The following is a 23,548-nucleotide window of genomic DNA, read 5'->3' on the forward strand; positions in this document are numbered from 1 at the left end:
CCGTCAGTAAGGATCCGAGGTAGACGAATTCCTCCACCACCTCGAAAGTATCCCCGTCTATCGTAGCATTTCTACCTAGACGGATCCGATCGTGTTCGATTCCGCCTACCAGCATGTACATTGTTTTTGAGGCATTCACCACCAGTCTGACCTTTGCTGCTTCGCGTTTCAGGCGGGTGTACAGCTCTGTCACCGTTCCAAATGTTCTGGCAATAATGTCCATGTCATCCGCAAAGCACACAAATTGGCCGGATTTTGTGAAAATCGTTCCCCGGCTGTTGAGCCCGGCTTGTCGCATCACACCTTCCAGAGCGATGTTGAAGAGTAGGCATGAGAGTCCATCACCTTGTCGCAGTCCCCGGCGAGTTTTGAATGAACTGGAATGTTCACTCGAAACCCTTACGCAGTTTTGCACACCGTCCATCGTTGCTTTAATCAGTCTAGTCGAGCTCTACGCGGTCGATACTGTCGTATGCCGCTTTGAAGCCGATGAACAGGTGATCAGAGATGGAAAATGATGAAGATTGCAGCTGGGCAGACACAAACCAAAACAATCCTTACTCGTGAACAACAGGGGCCCAAGAATACTCGCACTTCTTTTTTCGTGAGTAAACGAGGCTGGCAAGCACTCGCATGTGATTCGCGAAGCTTCGTGAGTTTTTTGCATTTCAACGAAAAACGCATTTTAACACCTGGCAGTACTGCTTTTCAGGAACAATGAAGCATAAAGCATTAGTTTATGTTGGATAATCACTGGATTTGCTATTATAAACACAACAATATGCACTTCCCGTACCTCCACTAGTTCTTCACGAATAAAAACTCATGAATGTTTCTGTTTTTGTTTTGCTTCTTACTCACGAAGCAGGCGGGTGCGAATAAACTCACACACTGTTTACTCTCGGAATCGTGAGTAAACCTTGTGTTGGCTTTACACTCGCGATTTGCTTCATGATGAGAGTAATTCCATCACTGCAGGTGATGCGTTGGGACCTGGTATTCACGGCATTTCTGGAGGATTTGCTGTACGGTGAAGATCTGGTCCGTTGTCGACCGGCCGTCGATGAAACCGGCTTGATAACTTCCCACGAACTCATTCGTTTTAGGTGACAGACGACGGAAGCTGATCTGGGATAGCACTTTGTAGGCAGCATTCAAAATAGTGATCGCCCTAAAGTTCTCACATTCCAAATGGTCGCCTCTTTTTGTGAATGGGGCAGATTACCTCTTCCTTCCACTCCTCCTGTAGCTGTTCGGGTTCCTAGATCCTGACTATCAGCCGATGCAGACAGGTGGCCAACTTTTCTGGGCCCATCTTAATGAGTTCAGCTGCGATACCATCCTTACCAGCTGCTTTGTTGGTTTGAGCTGCTGAAAGGCATCCTTAACTTCCCTCAGCGTGGGAGTTGGTTCATTTCCGTCCTCCGCTGCACTGTCGTCGTCGTTTCCTCCGTTGCGGGATCCCGTGCCTACGTTCTCCACGCCGTTCAGGTGCTGATCGAAGTGCTGCTTCCACCTTTCGATCACCTCACAACCATCCGTCGAGAAGGCTCCGTCTTTATCCCTGTATACTTCGGCTCGCGGCACGAAGCCTTTACGGGATGCGTTGAGCTTCTGATAGAACTTCCGTGTTTCTTGGGAACGGCACAGCAGTTCCATTTCTTCACACTCCGCTTCTTTCAGGCGGCGCTTTTTCTCCCGAAAGAGGCGGATCTGCTGTTTCCGCTTCTGTTTGTAACGTTCCACGTTCTGTCGAGCCCCTTGCTGCAGCATTACCGTCCTCGCTGCGTTCTTCTCCTCCAAAACCGTTCTGCACTCTTCGTCGAACCATTCGTTCCGTCGATTCCGTTCCACGTACCCGATGGTGCTCTCGGCTGCGTCGTTGATGGCTGCTTTCACTGTACTCCAGTAGTCCTCTAGAGGGGCCTCATCGAGCTCGCCCTCGTCTGGCAACGCGGCTTCGAGATTCTGCGCGCATGCTGAGGCGACATACATCCGGTTGTTTCAGCCGCTCTAGGTTGTACCGTGGCGGTCGCCGGTACCGTACATTGTTGATGACGGAGATTTTGGGCGCAGTTTGACCATCACCAGATGGTAGTGGTCGGAGTCGATGTTGGCGCCTCGATAGGTCATGATGACGATAATGTCGGAGAAGTGCCGTTCGTCAATCAGAACGTGGTCGATTTGAGATTCCGTCTGCTGTGGTGACCTCCAGGTGTAACGATAAGGGAGGCTGTGTAGGAAAAAAGGCTGAAACTCTGAAGAAGCGTAAAAAAACCTAAATTCTAGAGGAATTCATTAGAGAACCACTAAAGATTTTTTTGAAAAAAAAATGCATGTTTAGATATTTGAAATATTTGAAAGGAAGAAACAGAAGAATTAGAGAGCCCTTTCTACAGGTATTTATATAAGAATTTCTTCAAATCATCACTGAAAGAAATTCTGAGAAGATTCCTGAAGAAAGGTCTAAAAAAACCCGTAACAATCTCAGAAAGAATGTTTTTGGAGAAGCGCCTGGAGGAACTTCAGAAAAATCTCTCAAGAATTTTGCATCGGATTTTCTAAATAAATATTTGAGAGAACCCATGAATACGTGGAGTGATACCTGAACGAATCTTAGAAAGATTTCAAACAATACTTTCTGTAGATGTTACTGGAAATTTTCTAAACTTCTAAATGTAAACCTTAGAGGAATTTCTGAAAGAATCTTCGTGTCTGTGTGAAAAAAACTTTAGGAATTGCATTTTTTTTGCAGAAATCTAACGAGAATTTCCTGGAAAATCCCTTCGAGTTACATATATCTTTTTGAAGAAGAACACTAGGTATTTTTCATACGCCCTTTTCAGCAGTAGGTTTGGAATATTACAAATAACATAAGAAACATTTTCAGATAGAAATCATAGGGTAGAAAACGACTTCGTCATATGCGGTAATTCTCGTCATATCAAATGGAAAATAGCAAATAATTAGAACAAAACCTTTGTCACTGACTCATAAGATGGAAGCAAAAAGTTGCAGATTATCAATAATCAGCTTCTATGGTACCGTAATCTGGGGTCAAATTGATCACTTTAAAACAACTTTTGCGGATAACATTAGCGGCAATACAAATATTGCCAAAAGAATTTCTGTAAAACCAGTACCTTGTGGATCTCCATGAAACAATGTGACAGAATTTTGATCAACAAATTTAAAGTTTAAGTTAAATAACTCCAAATGTCAAAAAATTGAAAATGCCACTTTGGAGCGAAATTGATCATCATATATTTAAGCATCGGTTAAAAAGGATAATTTCCTTTTCCGCTTAATTTTGCTCTTCTAAACCCAAATAACGCATACAAACTCTTACAACTAGTGAATTTGATACATAAAATGCAAAATTAAATTTTGAAATTTCCCCCTAAACGCCTAAAGGTAGGCAATTTCCAGTGAAAAAGTGGTTTATATCACAATAATTGACAATTTCATCAAAAAATAAACTTTTTTTGAATTATTCATGTTCAGAATAGCTAAACAACGTCCCAAGCAAGGCTCCACAAAAAGGTTAAAACAGAGAATTTACGGGAAGTCCTATTGGCAATCGATTGTTTAGTCGCAATGATTTCAGCTAAGTGAGTATGCTAAGTACAAATTCCTAAAAAATAAGGCAAAACTATCTTTTATCTAAAAAATTAAAAGTCTACATTCATCTCTAGACATCTATGAACTAGATGACGTAAAAAGTTTAAGATCATTACGACGCTTAAGAGTTCCTAGTTTGGAATTATAATGTAGTACCCGAATGATCAATTTTACCCCACTGATCAATTTGACCCCGGTTTACGGTACTTCAAATCGAATAATCACGCAAAAGTTCACATTCAAATTCACTGCACTAACAACTTCACAATTGTTTCGCTTTCACATATGACGAAGACAACCGCACCAAAGCAGAGCCTAATTGACACTCACGAATTCTCTTCATCGATTTTCTCTTTGTGTTATTACAGAATGTGTATTGAGATTTCCAAAACTTTTTTTGTTGAAATCCATAGGGGACGGCTACATCTTCGCATAGGAACAAGAAGAATGATGATTTAGTTTGTTTTGACCACGGTATTATCGAAAGAGAGAATCGATTAAGAGAAATCGATCAAGTCATATAGGCCCAAATGAAAAATCATTGTTGGTTTAAAGTTTTTCACCGATTTTTCAACCCATACAAAATGTATGGAGTTTTAAAATCGAACCGAATACTTCCTATTTACATATTTATTACCTTTACATCTGGGCCCCTCAATTAGTTATTGAATCCAAACTGGCCATGAGGTATTAGGTAAGGATCTACAGAAGGGAAACTAGAACAAAGCTTGCAGAATATGTCTTTTTCGCGTGAACTCTCGTAGCACTCTAGCTCATCATTACATTGTGCATTGAATGCACCTTAGCGTTGCGTATTAGCACTCAGCAGCACTGCCGCATTCATTAAACCGGGTGGAGCACATTAATCGCCCTTCCTTTCCGTCGACATTCTGAGACGTGCGTTGTAGGTAAAATAGCATACCTCAGCGAAGAACACCGCTCTTCCAGGGAACCCACAAAGCCCTCCACTACTGGCTGAAACACTACTCGCAGCACAGCATGTAACTTTACATGCGCTACGACGAAATAAATCTCCAGTTTAAATGCGGCTCAGCGCAGCACTATTACCGGGATGAAATTGGATATGCGTTCGTCGTCGTCATTGAGCGAGCTCACCAACCAGTCCACCAGATGTAAGACATAGGCAGTAGGTACCACACTTGAGTTAACGTTGAACTTTTCGTCATTGAAATCATCGTCATCATCAAACATTTGAAAGCAGTTTTTTCGTTCAAAACAAAAGTTTTTGCTATGAAAATATATTCACTGTACTCCAAATAAGGAACATAATGCAGTGAATATATTTTCATGATCCTCGTTTTGATTTGCACGGAGAAAACTGCTTTTGATTTTCCGAAAATTGATGACGGATGCTTGAGCCTTAAGAACCATCCACGGTCAGTCGATGATAGCGATGCGGTGATGGTGATGGCGAGGTACAAATTTTAATAACACGAGATGCAGCGCCTTGCCTCCGCATTGCATCAGAAGAAAAGAAGAGTCAAAGGATTAAATACGCCGGATGAGATGAGGATGGGGGGTTATGCTGGCGGGGGACTGGGCAGAGGTGCTTCAGTAAGACGATGAAATTAAAGATCCCCTCATTCGTTGCCTTCGCAAGACTTTACTGCCTTGGCTCGAGAACGACAACCAGCAGAATCGTAAAATGCATGGTGAATGGAGGAATACACGTGAGTGCGAGGTGTCGTGTGAAGGAAGTCGAATAAAGAATGAAAACAGTACTTAGACTATTAAAAGTCACTGGTATTTCTGACGGCTTTCAAAAATGTACGGAAGATGAGTAATTCACTTAAACGTTCTAATTATGCCACAATTCAACTCCTATTAGACAAAGATAATTTGTAATCATCTCCGCAACCGATAAAATATAAGAAACTAATTGAAAGACCGATCAGCGATCAATCAACATTAGAGCGATTCCATCGCTGTCCGTTTCTTCTACTTCATCGCCAAGAAGTGAATTGCAATCATTCCGAACTTCCTACCATCATCAGCCGCTGAGGTAACTCACTTCATCCAATTCTCCGACCATTCTTTGCTCCACACCATTCTCAACTCCGGCAGCACCGTGATGCATAACTTGCTCTAGTGCCCCGGCATGCCGCGCCGTGGAGTCGAGTTCCTGTGATTATTCTGTCCTCTCTCTTTTGTGTACTCCGTTTATGCCATTCGCTTTTCATCATCATTGAAATACCTTGTCTAGCTTTAGTTCATTCGTTCCATCCCCTTCTAACCCTTCTGCCACATTGAATTTATGCCTGGTGGTGGGCGACCTGGTGGCTGGAATGGCATGTTTTGCAGGTTTCTCACCGTACCCGTCCATCCATTCGTTGATTGAGCCAGGTTTCTTTCCATTCGTTAGTTCTCTCTTTCTTTGGTCGTTTCGTTTAAAAGTTTGCTGATGGTTAAGTTTTTCGGGTTCACTGATTTCAGTCAGAGATGGTCAATAGTCAGGAAAATCGATCAATTTGAATAATAAAACACAATTTCATCTACGTGGATTTTAGAGTAGAGTAGACAAGAGTAGAGTAGAGTAGACTAGAGTAGACTAGAATAGAGTAGAGTAGAGTAGAGTAGACTAGAGTACAGTAGACTAGAGTACAGTAGACTAGAGTAGACTGAAGTAGACTAGAGTAGACTAGAGTAGACTAGAGTAGACTAGAGTAGACTACAGTAGACTAGAGTAGACTAGAGTAGACTAGAGTAGACTAGAGTAGACTAGAGTAGACTAGAGTAGACTAGAGTAGACTAGAGTAGACTAGAGTAGACTAGAGTAGACTAGAGTAGACTAGAGTAGACTAGAGTAGACTAGAGTAGACTAGAGTAGACTAGAGTAGACTAGAGTAGACTAGAGTAGACTAGAGTAGACTAGAGTAGACTAGAGTAGACTAGAGTAGACTAGAGTAGACTAGAGTAGACTAGAGTAGACTAGAGTAGACTAGAGTAGACTAGAGTAGACTAGAGTAGACTAGAGTAGACTAGAGTAGACTAGAGTAGACTAGAGTAGACTAGAGTAGACTAGAGTAGACTAGAGTAGACTAGAGTAGACTAGAGTAGACTAGAGTAGACTAGAGTAGACTAGAGTAGACTAGAGTAGACTAGAGTAGACTAGAGTAGACTAGAGTAGACTAGAGTAGACTAGAGTAGACTAGAGTAGACTAGAGTAGACTAGAGTAGACTAGAGTAGACTAGAGTAGACTAGAGTAGACTAGAGTAGACTAGAGTAGACTAGAGTAGACTAGAGTAGACTAGAGTAGACTAGAGTAGACTAGAGTAGACTAGAGTAGACTAGAGTAGACTAGAATAGACAAGAGTAGACTAGAGTAGACTAGAATAGAGTAGAGTAGAGTAGAGTAGAGTAGAGTAGAGTAGAGTAGAGTAGACTAGAGTAGACTAGAGTAGACTAGAGTAGACTAGAGTAGACTAGAGTAGACTAGAGTAGACTAGAGTAGACTAGAGTAGACTAGAGTAGACTAGAATAGAGTAGAGTAGACTAGAGTAGACTAGAGTAGACTTGAGTAGACTAGAGTAGACTAGAGTAGACTAGAGTAGACTAGAGTAGACTAGAGTAGACAAGAGTAGACTAGAGTAGACTAGAATAGAGTAGAGTAGACTAGAGTAGACTAGAGTAGACTAGAGTAGACTAGAGTAGACAAGAGTAGACTAGAGTAGACTAGAATAGAGTAGAGTAGACTAGAGTAGACTAGAGTACAGTAGACTAGAGTAGACTGAAGTAGACTAGAGTAGACTAGAGTAGACTAGAGTAGACTAGAGTAGACTAGAGTAGACTAGAGTAGACTAGAGTAGACTAGAGTAGACTAGAGTAGACTAGAGTAGACTAGAGTAGACTAGAGTAGACTAGAGTAGACTAGAGTAGACTAGAGTAGACTAGAGTAGACTAGAGTAGACTAGAGTAGACTAGAGTAGACTAGAGTAGACTAGAGTAGACTAGAGTAGACTAGAGTAGACTAGAGTAGACTAGAGTAGACTAGAGTAGACTAGAGTAGACAAGAGTAGACTAGAGTAGACTAGAATAGAGTAGAGTAGACTAGAGTAGACTAGAGTAGACTTGAGTAGACTAGAGTAGACTAGAGTAGACTAGAGTAGACTAGAGTAGACTAGAGTAGACTAGAGTAGACTAGAGTAGACTAGAGTAGACTAGAGTAGACTAGAGTAGACTAGAGTAGACTAGAGTAGACTAGAGTAGACTAGAGTAGACTAGAGTAGACTAGAGTAGACTAGAGTAGACTAGAGTCCCAAGCAACACACATGTCATATTAAAGTTACGGCAGCGCAAGTTTTGGTTGTATAACAGTTATTGTAACGTTATTTTAACATGATGTCAAAATTACGTCAAATTTACTTCTATACAACCAAAACTTGCGCTGCCGTAACTATTATATGACATGTGTGTTGCTTGGGGTATACTAGAGTAGACTAGAGTAGACTAGAGTAGACTAGAGTAGACTAGAGTAGACTAGAGTAGACTAGAGTAGACTAGAGTAGACTAGAGTAGACTAGAGTAGACTAGAGTAGACTAGAGTAGACTAGAGTAGACCAGAGTAGACTAGAGTAGACTAGAGTAGACTAGAGTAGACTAGAGTAGACTAGAGTAGACTAGAGTAGACTAGAGTAGACTAGAGTAGACAAGAGTAGACAAGAGTAGACTAGAGTAGACTAGCGTAGACTAGAATAGACTAGAATAGAGTAGAGTACCCAAGCAACACACATGTTATAATAGAGTTACGACAGCGCAAGTTTTGGTTGTATTGAAGTTTATTTTACGTAATTCTAACTTTGTGTTGAAATAACGTAAAATAAACTTCTATACAACCAAAACTTGCGCTGTCGTAACTTTTATATAACATGTGTGTTACTTGGGTAGACTAGAGTAGACTAGAGTAGACTAGAGTAGACTAGAGTAGACTAGAGTAGACTAGAGTAGACTAGAGTAGACTAGAGTAGACTAGAGTAGACTAGAGTAGACTAGAGTAGACTAGAGTAGACTAGAGTAGACTAGAGTAGACTAGAGTAGACTAGAGTAGACTAGAGTAGACTAGAGTAGACAAGAGTAGACTAGAGTAGACTAGAATAGAGTAGAGTAGACTAGAGTAGACTAGAGTAGACTTGAGTAGACTAGAGTAGACTAGAGTAGACTAGAGTAGACTAGAGTAGACTAGAGTAGACTAGAGTAGACTAGAGTAGACTAGAGTAGACTAGAGTAGACTAGAGTAGACTAGAGTAGACTAGAGTAGACTAGAGTAGACTAGAGTAGACTAGAGTAGACTAGAGTAGACTAGAGTAGACTAGAGTAGACTAGAGTAGACTAGAGTCCCAAGCAACACACATGTCATATTAAAGTTACGGCAGCGCAAGTTTTGGTTGTATAACAGTTATTGTAACGTTATTTTAACATGATGTCAAAATTACGTCAAATTTACTTCTATACAACCAAAACTTGCGCTGCCGTAACTATTATATGACATGTGTGTTGCTTGGGGTAGACTAGAGTAGACTAGAGTAGACTAGAGTAGACTAGAGTAGACTAGAGTAGACTAGAGTAGACTAGAGTAGACTAGAGTAGACTAGAGTAGACTAGAGTAGACTAGAGTAGACTAGAGTAGACTAGAGTAGACTAGAGTAGACCAGAGTAGACTAGAGTAGACTAGAGTAGACTAGAGTAGACTAGAGTAGACTAGAGTAGACTAGAGTAGACTAGAGTAGACTAGAGTAGACAAGAGTAGACAAGAGTAGACTAGAGTAGACTAGCGTAGACTAGAATAGACTAGAATAGAGTAGAGTAGACTAGAGTAGACTAGAGTAGACTAGAGTAGACTAGAGTAGACTAGAGTAGACTAGAGTAGACTAGAGTAGACTAGAGTAGACTAGAGTAGACTAGATTAGACTAGATTAGACTAGAGTAGACTAGAGTAGACTAGAGTAGACTAGAGTAGACTAGAGTAGACTAGAGTAGACTAGTGTCCCAAGCAACACACATGTCATATTAGAGTTACGGCAGCGCAAGTTTTGGTAGTATAACAGTTATTGTAACGTTATTTTAACATGATGTCAAAATTACGTCAAATTTACTTCTATACAACCAAAACTTGCGCTGCCGTAACTATTATATGACATGTGTGTTGCTTGGGGTAGACTAGAGTAGGCTAGAGTAGACTAGAGTAGACTAGAGTAGACTAGAGTAGACTAGAGTAGACTAGAGTAGACTAGAGTAGACTAGAGTAGACTAGAGTAGACTAGAGTAGACTAGAGTAGACTAGAGTAGACTAGAGTAGACTAGAATAGAGTAGAGTAGACTAGAGTAGACTAGAGTAGACTAGAGTAGACTAGAGTAGACTAGAGTAGACTAGAGTAGACTAGAAAAGACAAGAGTAGACTAGAGTAGACTAGAGTAGACAAGAGTAGACTAGAGTAGACTAGAATAGAGTAGAGTAGACTAGAGTAGACTAGAGTAGACTAGAGTAGACTAGAGTAGACTAGAGTAGACTAGAGTAGACTAGAGTAGACTAGAGTAGACTAGAGTAAACTAGAGCAGACTAGAGCAGACTAGAGTAGACTAGAGTAGACTAGAGTAGACTAGAGTAGACTAGAGTAGACTAGAGTAGACTAGAGTAGACAAGAGTAGACTAGAGTAGACTAGAGTAGACTAGAGTAAACTAGAGCAGACTAGAGCAGACTAGAGTAGACTAGAGTAGACTAGAGTAGACTAGAGTAGACTAGAGTAGACTAGAGTAGACTAGAGTAGACAAGAGTAGACTAGAGTAGACTAGAATAGAGTAGAGTAGACTAGAGTAGACTAGAGTAGACTTGAGTAGACTAGAGTAGACTAGAGTAGACTAGAGTAGACTAGAATAGAGTAGAGTAGACTAGAGTAGACTAGAGTAGACTAGAGTAAACTAGAGCAGACTAGAGCAGACTAGAGTAGACTAGAGTAGACTAGAGTAGACTAGAGTAGACTAGAGTAGACTAGAGTAGACTAGAGTAGACAAGAGTAGACTAGAGTAGACTAGAATAGAGTAGAGTAGACTAGAGTAGACTAGAGTAGACTTGAGTAGACTAGAGTAGACTAGAGTAGACTAGAGTAGACTAGAATAGAGTAGAGTAGACTAGAGTAGACTAGAGTAGACTAGAGTAGACTAGAGTAGACTAGAGTCCCAAGCAACACACATGTCATATTAAAGTTACGGCAGCGCAAGTTTTGGTTGTATAACAGTTATTGTAACGTTATTTTAACATGATGTCAAAATTACGTCAAATTTACTTCTATACAACCAAAACTTGCGCTGCCGTAACTATTATATGACATGTGTGTTGCTTGGGGTAGACTAGAGTAGACTAGAGTAGACTAGAGTAGACTAGAGTAGACTAGAGTAGACTAGAGTAGACTAGAGTAGACTAGAGTAGACTAGAGTAGACTAGAGTAGACTAGAGTAGACTAGAGTAGACTAGAGTAGACCAGAGTAGACTAGAGTAGACTAGAGTAGACTAGAGTAGACTAGAGTAGACTAGAGTAGACTAGAGTAGACTAGAGTAGACAAGAGTAGACAAGAGTAGACTAGAGTAGACTAGCGTAGACTAGAATAGACTAGAATAGAGTAGAGTAGACTAGAGTAGACTAGAGTAGACTAGAGTAGACTAGAGTAGACTAGAGTAGACTAGAGTAGACTAGAGTAGACTAGAGTAGACTAGAGTAGACTAGAGTAGACTAGATTAGACTAGATTAGACTAGAGTAGACTAGAGTAGACTAGAGTAGACTAGAGTAGACTAGAGTAGACTAGAGTAGACTAGTGTCCCAAGCAACACACATGTCATATTAGAGTTACGGCAGCGCAAGTTTTGGTAGTATAATAGTTATTGTAACGTTATTTTAACATGATGTCAAAATTACGTCAAATTTACTTCTATACAACCAAAACTTGCGCTGCCGTAACTATTATATGACATGTGTGTTGCTTGGGGTAGACTAGAGTAGGCTAGAGTAGACTAGAGTAGACTAGAGTAGACTAGAGTAGACTAGAGTAGACTAGAGTAGACTAGAGTAGACTAGAGTAGACTAGAGTAGACTAGAGTAGACTAGAGTAGACTAGAATAGAGTAGAGTAGACTAGAGTAGACTAGAGTAGACTAGAGTAGACTAGAGTAGACTAGAGTAGACTAGAGTAGACTAGAGTAGACTAGAAAAGACAAGAGTAGACTAGAGTAGACTAGAGTAGACAAGAGTAGACTAGAGTAGACTAGAATAGAGTAGAGTAGACTAGAGTAGACTAGAGTAGACTAGAGTAGACTAGAGTAGACTAGAGTAGACTAGAGTAGACTAGAGTAGACTAGAGTAGACTAGAGTAGACTAGAGTAAACTAGAGCAGACTAGAGCAGACTAGAGTAGACTAGAGTAGACTAGAGTAGACTAGAGTAGACTAGAGTAGACTAGAGTAGACTAGAGTAGACTAGAGTAGACTAGAGTAGACAAGAGTAGACTAGAGTAGACTAGAATAGAGTAGAGTAGACTAGAGTAGACTAGAGTAGACTTGAGTAGACTAGAGTAGACTAGAGTAGACTAGAGTAGACTAGAATAGAGTAGAGTAGACTAGAGTAGACTAGAGTAGACTAGAGTAGACTAGAGTAGACTAGAGTAGACTAGAGTAGACTAGAGTAGACTAGAGTAGACTAGAGTAGACTAGAGTAGACTAGAGTAGACTAGAGTAGACTAGAGTAGACTAGAGTAGACTAGAGTAGACTAGAGTAGACAAGAGTAGACTAGAGTAGACTAGAATAGAGTAGAGTAGACTAGAGTAGACTAGAGTAGACTTGAGTAGACTAGAGTAGACTAGAGTAGACTAGAGTAGACTAGAGTAGACTAGAGTAGACTAGAGTAGACTAGAGTAGACTAGAGTAGACTAGAGTAGACTAGAGTAGACTAGCGTAGACTAGAGTAGACTAGAGTAGACTAGAGTAGACTAGAGTAGACTAGAGTAGACTAGAGTCCCAAGCAACACACATGTCATATTAAAGTTACGGCAGCGCAAGTTTTGGTTGTATAACAGTTATTGTAACGTTATTTTAACATGATGTCAAAATTACGTCAAATTTACTTCTATACAACCAAAACTTGCGCTGCCGTAACTATTATATGACATGTGTGTTGCTTGGGGTAGACTAGAGTAGACTAGAGTAGACTAGAGTAGACTAGAGTAGACTAGAGTAGACTAGAGTAGACTAGAGTAGACTAGAGTAGACTAGAGTAGACTAGAGTAGACTAGAGTAGACTAGAGTAGACCAGAGTAGACTAGAGTAGACTAGAGTAGACTAGAGTAGACTAGAGTAGACTAGAGTAGACTAGAGTAGACTAGAGTAGACTAGAGTAGACTAGAGTAGACTAGAGTAGACTAGAGTAGACTAGAGTAGACTAGAGTAGACTAGAGTAGACTAGAGTAGACTAGAGTAGACTAGAGTAGACTAGAGTAGACTAGAGTAGACAAGAGTAGACTAGAGTAGACTAGAATAGACTAGAATAGAGTAGAGTAGACTAGAGTAGACTAGAGTAGACTAGAGTAGACTAGAGTAGACTAGAGTAGACTAGAGTAGACTAGAGTAGACTAGAGTAGACTAGAGTAGACTAGAGTAGACTAGAGTAGACTAGAGTAGACTAGAGTAGACTAGAGTAGACTAGAGTAGACTAGAGTAGACTAGAGTAGACTTGATTAGACTAGAGTAGACTAGAGTAGACTAGAGTAGACTAGAGTAGACTAGAGTAGACTAGAGTAGACAAGAGTAGACTAGAGTAGACTAGAGTAGACTAGAGTAGACTAGAGTAGACTAGAATAGACTAGAATAGAGTAGAGTAGACTAGAGTAGACTAGAGTAGACTAGAGTAGACTAGAGTAGACTAGAGTAGACTAGAGTAGACTAGAGTCCCAAGCAACACACATGTCATATTAGAGTTACGGCAGCGCAAGTTTTGGTTGTATAACAGTTATTGTAACGTTATTTTAACATGATGTCAAAATAACGTCAAATTTACTTCTTTACAACCAAAACTTGCGCTGCCGTAACTATTATATGACATGTGTGTTGCTTGGGGTAGACTAGAGTAGGCTAGAGTAGACTAGAGTAGACTAGAGTAGACTAGAGTAGACTAGAGTAGACTAGAGTAGACTAGAGTAGACTAGAGTAGACTAGAGTAGACTAGAGTAGACTAGAGTAGACTAGAGTAGACTAGAGTAGACTAGAGTAGACTAGAGTAGACTAGAGTAGACTAGAGTAGACTAGAATAGACTAGAGTAGACTAGAGTAGACTAGAATAGAGTAGAGTAGACTAGAGTAGACTAGAGTAGACTAGAGTAGACTAGAGTAGACTAGAGTAGACTAGAGTAGACTAGAGTAGACTAGAAAAGACAAGAGTAGACTAGAGTAGACTAGAGTAGACTAGAGTAGACTAGAGTAGACAAGAGTAGACTAGAGTAGACTAGAATAGAGTAGAGTAGACTAGAGTAGACTAGAGTAGACTAGAGTGGACTAGAGTAGACTAGAGTAGACTAGAGTAGACTAGAGTAGACTAGAGTAGACTAGAGTAGACTAGAGTAGACTAGAGTAGACTAGAGTAGACTAGAGTAGACTAGAGTAGACTAGAGTAGACTAGAGCAGACTAGAGTAGACTAGAGTAGACTAGAGTAGACTAGAGTAGACTAGAGTAGACTAGAGTAGACTAGAGTAGACTAGAGTAGACTAGAGTAGACTAGAGTAGACTAGAGTAGACTAGAGTAGACTAGAGCAGACTAGAGTAGACTAGAGTAGACTAGAGTCCCAAGCAACACACATGTCATATTAAAGTCACGGCAGCGCAAGTTTTGGTTGTATAACAGTTATTGTAACGTTATTTTAACATGATGTCAAAATTACGTCATATTTACTTCTATACAACCAAAACTTGCGCTGCCGTAACTATCATATGACATGTGTGTTGCTTGGGGTAGACTAGAGTAGACTAGAGTAGACTAGAGTAGACTAGAGTAGACTAGAGTAGACTAGAGTAGACAAGAGTAGACTAGAGTAGACTAGAGTAGACTAGAGTAGACTAGAGTAGACTAGAGTAGACAAGAGTAGACTAGAGTAGACTAGAATAGAGTAGAGTAGACTAGAGTAGACTAGAGTAGACTAGAGTAGACTAGAGTAGACTAGAGTAGACTAGAGTAGACTAGAGTAGACTAGAGTAGACTAGAGTAGACTAGAGTAGACTAGAGTAGACTAGAGTAGACTAGAGTAGACTATAGTAGACTAGAGTAGACTAGAGTAGACTAGAGTAGACTAGAGTAGACTAGAGTAGACTAAAGTAGACTAGAGTAGACTAGAGTAGACTAGAGTAGACTAGAGTAGACTAGAGTAGAGTGTTAGTAGCGTAGCATACTTAAGCTTAAATCCAAAAAAACACATGGAGAAAACATGAAAGACCTGCCTTTTTTGAAAAGATTTGAACAATCCTATTCTACATTAAGATTTCCAACATCAGTGCCGACCGAACCGACCGAAGGGGTTAAGTTTCCAAGTTTCTACTTCTCCTTTTCTCTACGTTGCAGCATTCCATCGTCCGTGTGTAACGACCTGTAACGACCGTTCGACCGATCATTTAGGCTCTACCTTCCCATCGCTTTATGCACTCCACACCGTCGTCATCGTCATCATCATCATCACCACCAGGGCCCATAATCATTCATCCGTTTTGCGTTACCCCTTTTGTTATTGGAAGTTGCTCTTGGTTGCTCGTTGCTCCATTCCTGTCCATCCATCCATCCATCCACCTTCACACGGTGTCCCCCATTCACGGCTTCGATTCCAAGAGATCCCAGCAGGTCTGCTGCGCTGCTGTCCCACTCGTTCGTCATCCGCAGGCCGGTCGTCGCAGCGCACCAGTCTCGGTGAGCACGGCCTATGGTGCAGTCGCGCGCGATTGCCGTTCTCTGGCATAGCTACCTTGTAGGACCGCCGCCGCGTGGATTTGTTGTTTTGGGAACTTTCGGATCGAGTCGTTGTCGTTGTTGTCGCCGTCGTCGTGGAGAGTAGTTCTGCAACCCGGATGGTGTTACACAGTGGTATCGTCGGAGGTCAAAACCCCATAGACAATAATTCGACACTGATGCTTCATTAGGGCCTAACTGATTCGATTTCTCTTCATGGATCCTCTCTTTGTGTTATTACGGAAAGTGTATTAAGTTTTCCAAAGACTTTTTGGTTGAAATGCGAAGACGACGACTACACCTTGCTCTATAAACAAAAAGAATAATAATTTTGTTTGTTTTGATCAAGTTATTAGCGAAAGAGAGTGTCGACGAAAAGAAAACGATCAAGTCAGTTAGGCCCTTAAGAAAACTCATTGTCGAATTGTCTCGTTTTGTGGTTTTGTATATTTTAGCTGTGGCAATGCACATAATAAGATTATAAGATTATCCTTATTGCTTACATTGTCACAACTCGGATGTTTTTTTTTTAAGTTTGGCTTGACATGTGTACTGAAAGTTTCACCAGAATCCTTGCAAGGGTTCTTTCGATTTTTTTAATTAGGTTTTCTAATTCTTCCAAGCTTTCATAGAGTTATTATTAATTGACTACTTCCATTTTGTAGGATTTCATGATTTTTTAATGTGGTGTAGCTTTTTGAAATCGAATTAGCTTATTGAAAAAAAAAATGCAAAAAAATATGGAAGTGGAGAAAAATATTCTGAGGAATTTATGTTCTCGATATTTCCTCAGTGCATGAAACTGAACGAACTTTTACATATTTCGGGCAATGTTCCAATAGGGTGGGGCTACTTTCAAAAAATTTCTCCGATATATGATTTCCCAAGTGGAAAGTGATCTACTAGTCGAAATAAGTCAGCTGTACAAAAATAAGCGATTTCGGTTGATATTTGGGGGTGGCGCAAAGGGTTCAAGTGAAATTTTTGCTAGAACAAACTGTCAAAATTAATTTCAAATTTAATTTTCAAACTTATTTTTTCTAGACTAAATCGGTGATTCTAGATGCCAATTGGGCCAAATTTGTGCTCAAAATTGCGATATCTCTACTGGTTTCTGAGATATTTGAAAAAAAAAAACCCTAATAAATCCACCTAGCGGTGATGGTGCCTTTCTCGTGCTTTAAAATATCCTTTCAACAAAACTCAAGCGACTTGTTGACGACATTGACATAAATACAAATTATAAAAAAAAATTCAAACCATATAAGTGTCATGAAACGTCAAAATTTTGAAACGTCATTTTAAATTTTCCGGTCATCATTTTATGACTCTGGATATCTACCCCAACTAAACTAACCGCCATCTTGAACATTGAGACACCATCTTGGATGTCCTGGTATTCATTTTTGGACCTAAAATTACATAAAATAGTCGCCGTATTGAATTTTGGCATGTCGTTTATGATTTTCTGGTTACCAGTTTTGGACGAAGACCGGCATTCTTCCCCATTCAAACTATAGTCATATTGCAGACCTTGTGAAACAGCGGACAGCTTGGGTTTTCTGATTACAAATGTTGAATTCTGAACATATTTCCATACAAAATATGCCCATAATGCAAGAATTAAAAACCCTATAAAACAGGCACTTACTTGAATACTGGGCCATTATCTTGGATTTTGGGCCGCTATCTTGGATACTCTGGTGGACTCCGAACCTATTTCCCATACCAAACACACTTATTTTACATAGTTTTAGAGCTCAAAATTCCTTAAAAAGCCGCCATCTTCTGTTGACGCGATCAAATTCATATTTTTCCATTCAACGTTGACCCATCCTGCTATAAATTTACACCTTAGGAATCTGAAATGGTACGATTTGGTGAGATCGCTTTAGTTTTGTCTATATTTTGTTCTCTTTCATATATGTGAACTTATTAGACCGATTCGTCACTGTTGTTCATACCTAACGTTTATCAGGCCATTAAACAAAGCCACTATTTAATTTTTCACATGAATGTTGGTTCTCTAATGTGATCTAAGGCTAATTTCTTGCTAACCGTTCATTAGATTATCAAAAAATCTGCGATCTGATGTGTCGTATATATGGGTTTAATTCATTTTTATATTTGGTAATATCCGGTGGGATAGCCGAATCTGATTCCATGAGTCATGGACCATGACACTACCGGTTGTCCCAATTATGGTCTGAGATTATTTTATTGCTTATTTTTCACCTTTACCTAATCACCGCAATTTGATATATCGCATGTATGAGTTTGATTCACTTTTACTTTTAACCACTTTGGAAACCACAGCTGAACCCGCAACACTACCGGGTCTGACCCTATTTTTCCATCAGGATGTCGGTAAGTCGTGATCAGTCTTGTTAGAGATCACATTCATTTGAACCTTTTCGTCGATATTCGGCCTCCTTTGTATCCGGTATTCGCAACACAATCAATCAAACTACTGTTCGAAACAAAAATGTCAAACGAATGCACTTCACCACGATAGCGGTTTCGGAATACGGTTTGGCTTTTGTTATTCCTGTCTTCTTCCATAACAAGAGCTATGTTGCCCATCTGTGTGCCGTATTCAATGCAACATGCAAGAATAAACTCATATTAACATTCATAATCGGAATTGGCTGAGAATCTATGTGTAATGCTAGAATTACACACGTGTCATCGTGTCAGATGACATTGATTTGACTCTTTCTTATGTTTATTGATCTTCGTTCTACTGCTCGTGTTGTGTGTAGGTAAGAGGTAACGGTAGCGCACGAATGTAACAAAGCATGCTGACACCCGACTGCGGCAACGAAATGAAGGTAGTGAAAAGTGTCGAATGTTTACAAGACTGGTCGTGATTTGATACACCGCATCCATGGGTTTGGTTAAATTTTACATTTTACTACCCGGATCTGATTCTGGGTAACTACCGGCTGAACCAAATATGGTCTGACATTATTGTCTTGTTAACTGCTCATCGGTTAACCAAAAACGCTGCAAATTGAAGGTGTCACATGCAGAGTTTGACAATTTCGACGGGACTCTCGGAACCCATTCCGGAACACTACCAGTTGTCTTTAGTGTGACGTAAGGCTATTTTCTAGCTAACTGTTCATCAGGTTATCGCAAAAGCCACGATTTGATGTGTCACATGCCTGGATTTGGTTTACTTTTACATTTGGCCTCTCCCGGCCACTCAAAACCGATTGCATATTTGGCCACTTCCAGCGGGACGCCCAGAACCGGTTCGGGAACACTACCGGTTCAGATATGGTCTGAGACTATTTTCCTGCTTACCGCTCATCAGGTTATTGAAAATGCCGTGGTTTGATGTGTCGCATGCATAGGTTTGATGCATTTTCATATCTGGTCCCTTCCTGGGGTACCGTTCCGGAACACCTAAATGGCCATATCTCCGGAACGGCTGGACCGATTCGAACCATTTTCAATAGGAAACAATGGGACCAGATTCCGCGTCGAATGAACCGTCGGTCATTGAAATCGGATGAGGTTTACTGCCAAAAAGTGATGTGAGTTTTTTGTACACACACATACACACATACACACATACATACACACACACATACATACACACAGACATCACCTCAATTCGTCGAGCTGAGTTGATTGGTATATGTGACTCGACCCTCCGGGCCTTCTATCGAAAAGTCATTTTTGGAGTGAACATATAGCCTTTCCAGTACACTTAGTGTACGAGAAAGGCAAAAATGTCGTTTTTCAGTATTTTTTGGGTTGGGTACCAAAATATGACATTTTTTTTAAATATCTCGGAAACCAGTGAAGATATCGCAATTTTGAGCACAAATTTGGTCCAATTGGGTTCTAGAATCACCGATTTAGTCTAGAATAAATAAGTTTGAAAATTAAATTTGAAATGATTTTTGAAAGTTTGTTCTAGCTAAAAATTTCACTTGAACCCTTTGCGCCACCCCCAAATATCAACCGAAATCGCTTATTTTTGTACATTAACTGAAAAAGTTAATTATTTTTTTTCCATTTTGGTCACTATTGATAGTCATATATATCCCATATATAGCGTGAAGTAGTGCCTTGAACTTTTCGCATTTTTTCCTGCAGCACCCTGTATGTTTCAGGGGCGTTCTATTTCCAGGGATACTTCAAATGGTCTCCGGGGGTTTCAAGGGGTTTAAGTAGCATATAAGATGTATTCCAGTGTGTTTAAAAAAACAGGCGCGTACCAGCCCAAGCAACATTTTTTGATCAAATAGATTAAATAGGTTAGAAGAGGTTCTTAGAACCATGATAAAACAATCATAAATGGTATCAGGCTCTTTGACGGTTTTCAAACGGCTACAAGGTTAAATGGTCATCGAAATGTTACTTGGAAAGGGTTTTCAAGGGGTTTCAGGTGCATTGCAGGTATGTTCCTGGGGTTTTCACTAAGTTTCATGGGCGTTCCAGGAGGTATCAGTGGTATTACATAGGGTTCAAAGGTGTTGCAGAGATCTTCATGGAATTTCAAGAGCGTTCCAAGAGTTTCAGTTGCGAACCATTGTTTTTTCAACGGATTTCAGAAGTATTTCAGGCAGTCTTCCCAAACGAACTCCAAACACGCTAAGTACTACTGTATTTAAACTCCATTTGTTCTCCAACTTGGTATTCAAACCGCAATACACAAAGCTATACCACAGAGAACAGACATCCAGGCTAGAACAAATTCCATTCGGAAAGTTGTGTAAGGATTTGAATCTTTACTTGAGCAAGGTTGCAAACCAATACACGATGACAACACTAACGCCACCAAACACCATATTGCCACAGTCAGTGGTGAATTGAAACATTTTAAGTGGTGAATTAAATTAGAATGGGAAATTAACCGATTGCAGCGCCACGCTATTGCCACTTGTGTTGCCGATTTCAAATGGCCGTTAAATTCCTTACACAGTTTCGGAACTGGACTTGGATGTCTGTTCTCTGTGGCTATACCCAAACGTGTACTTATGTTCAAAGTTCGTTTTAAACACAAGTACGAACATCTGTACAGTACACGTTTACCGCGTAAAACAAAGTGAGAAATTATCATGCAAAAACAAACTTTTTTGAACGACGATTGTCAGTTCGGCACCACTTTGAAGCCGCTTCGGGTTTCATTCTCGGTTTGCGCTCGGTTCTATTTTCGCTTTGTACTGCGGTACATACACAAGTTTTGTACTTGAGCACTCTTTGGTGCGGAGTACGTTTGCAAACACGAATACTTTGTTTTTTTTGGCGTTTAATGTTCAAAATAAGTGCGAGAAAACGTACAGAAATTGAACATGTGTTGAGTTCGCGGGAAGACTGGTTTCAGAGGATTCCAGGAGCGTGTCAGAGGTTTTCATTGGGTTTCCGGGGTGATCTCGAATGTTTCATGGGCGTTCGGAGAGCATCAGGAGTGCTTCTGGAAGTTTCAGAAGCGTTCCAGGGGTTTTTGAGAGGCTTCAGGATTTTTTTCCCCTACGGGCTTCATGAGTGTTTAAGAGCATTTCTCGGGCGTTACAAGAAGTTTAAGAGGAATTTCCCGGGTTTTATGGGTGTTCTTGTGCATTTCTGTATTCAGGATTACAGTTGATTTCGAAGGGTTTCAGAGGTGTTTCAGGGGGTTCCAGAGCATTCTAAAATGTTCTAGAGGATTTTGATGAGTTTCAGAATAGTCAAAAACGTACCAAATAAAATTTAAGCTGTTCCAGGAGCATGTCAGGAGGTTCCGGGAGGCTTCAGGGGTATTCTAGGGATTCTTAGGGGTCTCATAGGATTGGCGAATGACTCATTTAACTCGTACTTGTGTAAAACTTCCATAGTATCGGCAATTTAATATAAGGTTAGCCCTGCTGTTTTGGCTCATCGCACGGCAATATCTTCAAATAACCCCGATATCCCTGATATCTTTAAACTTTCACATGCATCTCCACTCGGAGTGGAACGCAATCGATAAGAGCAGGACCAACCTTGCCGATACTATAGAAGTTTTTACACAAATACGAGTTAAATAAGTCATCTATTTTGCACGACAATCGAGATAGATGAGGATTATCTCAAAAAGGTGTATGTGAGGGAGAGCGGGGTAAAACGAGTTCAGTTTCCAGCTGTGTCCGGCGCATGAGACGCTCTTTATCAGAAACTATAGAGAATTTTGCATTGTGTCAAAAAATCATTCAAATCCCTCCACTTCGAGCAAAGATATTTTTTTTTCTCCTGTTGGGGACATAGTACCACTGCGACCATTAATTTGATCTATTGTGGTGTCATCCTCTTTATTTTTGCCGTACTGAAAAGACTCATCACTATGGAGAAATGATCATCCTCACAGCTATTGGCGTGTTTCCCAATCAGGTACTGCATTTCGTATGAAATCCAATAGGGCACTGCATTGTTTTGATTTTGTATGGGATTTTGAAGTTTCTTGGCCTTGTTGTTTACAAAATTTCTGTAAGAGTGAAAGAGAAGGAGAGAATCTCATGCAGTGCCCTATACCTGCTTGGGATGAGAGGCCCAGATTTCCCAAGGCTCCATCAAGCCCTTATCAAAGTAACCGCGGCGCTTTTGGTAAAGTGCAGCACACTCACACAATAAATGCTCAGAGCTTTCGCTCTCAAATTTACAGAAACGACATTTGTTATCTTGTAATTTCCCAATTATACTTAAGTAATATTTGCAAGGGCAGTGGCCTGTTACTAGTCCAGTGTAAATACTTAAATCATGTTTGTTCAGGTTCATTAACCTTAGTGTTTTAGATGCATCTGGTTCTATGAATCGTTTAGATTGACGACAATCTGAAGTATTCGACCAGATAAGTTTTATTTTGATTTTTTCTTTGTTCCTTAATTCCATTTTTAGGGCACAAGGAGCTATTCCAAAAAATGGCTCAGGCCCAATGAATTGTATGGATGACCCTATTTTTGCTAACTGATCAGCTTTTTCATTTCCTTCTATTCCGCAATGTCCAGGAACCCAGTACAGATTAACCTTATTGCAATAGGACAACTGCTGCAGTAGCATGGTACATTCCCAAACTAGTCTTGAATTGTAGATTTTGGACTTCAAAGCATTTATTGCTGCTTTGCTATCCGAACAAATACATATATTAGCATTTTTGTAGCGCCTTTTGAGACAGATGTCGGCACATTCCAAAATAGCATAAACTTCGGCCTGAAAAACTGTCGGCCACCTTCCTAATGGTAGTGAAACGTTGACTCCAGGGCCATGTATTCCAGCCCCTACCATGTCATCTTGTTTTGAACCATCAGTAAAAAAGATTGTTGAGCCGGATCGAAAATTTGGTTTTCCAGCTGCCCAATCCTGACGAGTCACGTCGGGAACTCGAAATGAATGATCAACAAATTTACGTTTTACCATGAAATCTTCATTCATTAGGTATATTGGACGGATATTAAAAGTTTTTAAAATGCTCATATGTCCTCTTAGATCACTACTGGTGGCTCTCGAGGACCTTCTTAGTCTCAGAGCATTTTTAACAGCATCCTTTTGTATAAATTCGTGTAAAGGAAGAATATTTAACATCGCGTCTAGGGCTTTAGATGGTGTAGTACCCATAGCCCCAGTTAGTGAAGCAGTTGCAAGCCTTTGAAGCTTGTTCAACTTGGTTTGCGTTTTTGGTTTTTTTTCCACCAAACAATAGAAGCATAAGTAATAATAGGTTTCACGATGGCCGTATAAATCCATAGAATCATTTTTGGTTTTAGACCCCATTTCTTTCCAAAAGTTCTTTTGCAGCCCCAGAAAGCATTTCTTGCTTTTTCTATCTGTTGTTCAACATGTTTGTTCCAACACAGCTTGCTATCTAGTATGACTCCTAAAAATTTTACATTCAAAGATAAAGACAGCTGAGCATCACCAAGTTTCAAAACTGAAAAGGTGATTTTGCGTCTTCTGGTAAACGGGATTATTGT

At 40.2% G+C, this 23,548-nt stretch overlaps 1 protein-coding gene across 8 annotated transcripts in view; it reads left to right on the plus strand.

Moving 5' to 3' along the window:
- Window positions 1-23,548, plus strand: part of LOC109397319 (EGFR adapter protein) — a 275,114-nt gene that overhangs the window by 35,017 nt on the left and 216,549 nt on the right. Inside the window, exon 1 of one of the 8 annotated variants that reach the window (XM_062853757.1) lies at window positions 15,539-15,743. The exons of the other annotated variants lie outside the window; for them this stretch is intronic. The gene's annotated coding sequence lies outside the window, so the exon portion shown is untranslated. Of the gene's footprint in view, window positions 1-15,538; window positions 15,744-23,548 lie in introns of those variants that run through there. 8 annotated transcript variants of the gene reach the window in all.

This window comes from Aedes albopictus, chromosome 2 (genome assembly GCF_035046485.1).
Source record: "Aedes albopictus strain Foshan chromosome 2, AalbF5, whole genome shotgun sequence".
NCBI classification, from domain to species: Eukaryota; Metazoa; Arthropoda; class Insecta; order Diptera; family Culicidae; genus Aedes; species Aedes albopictus.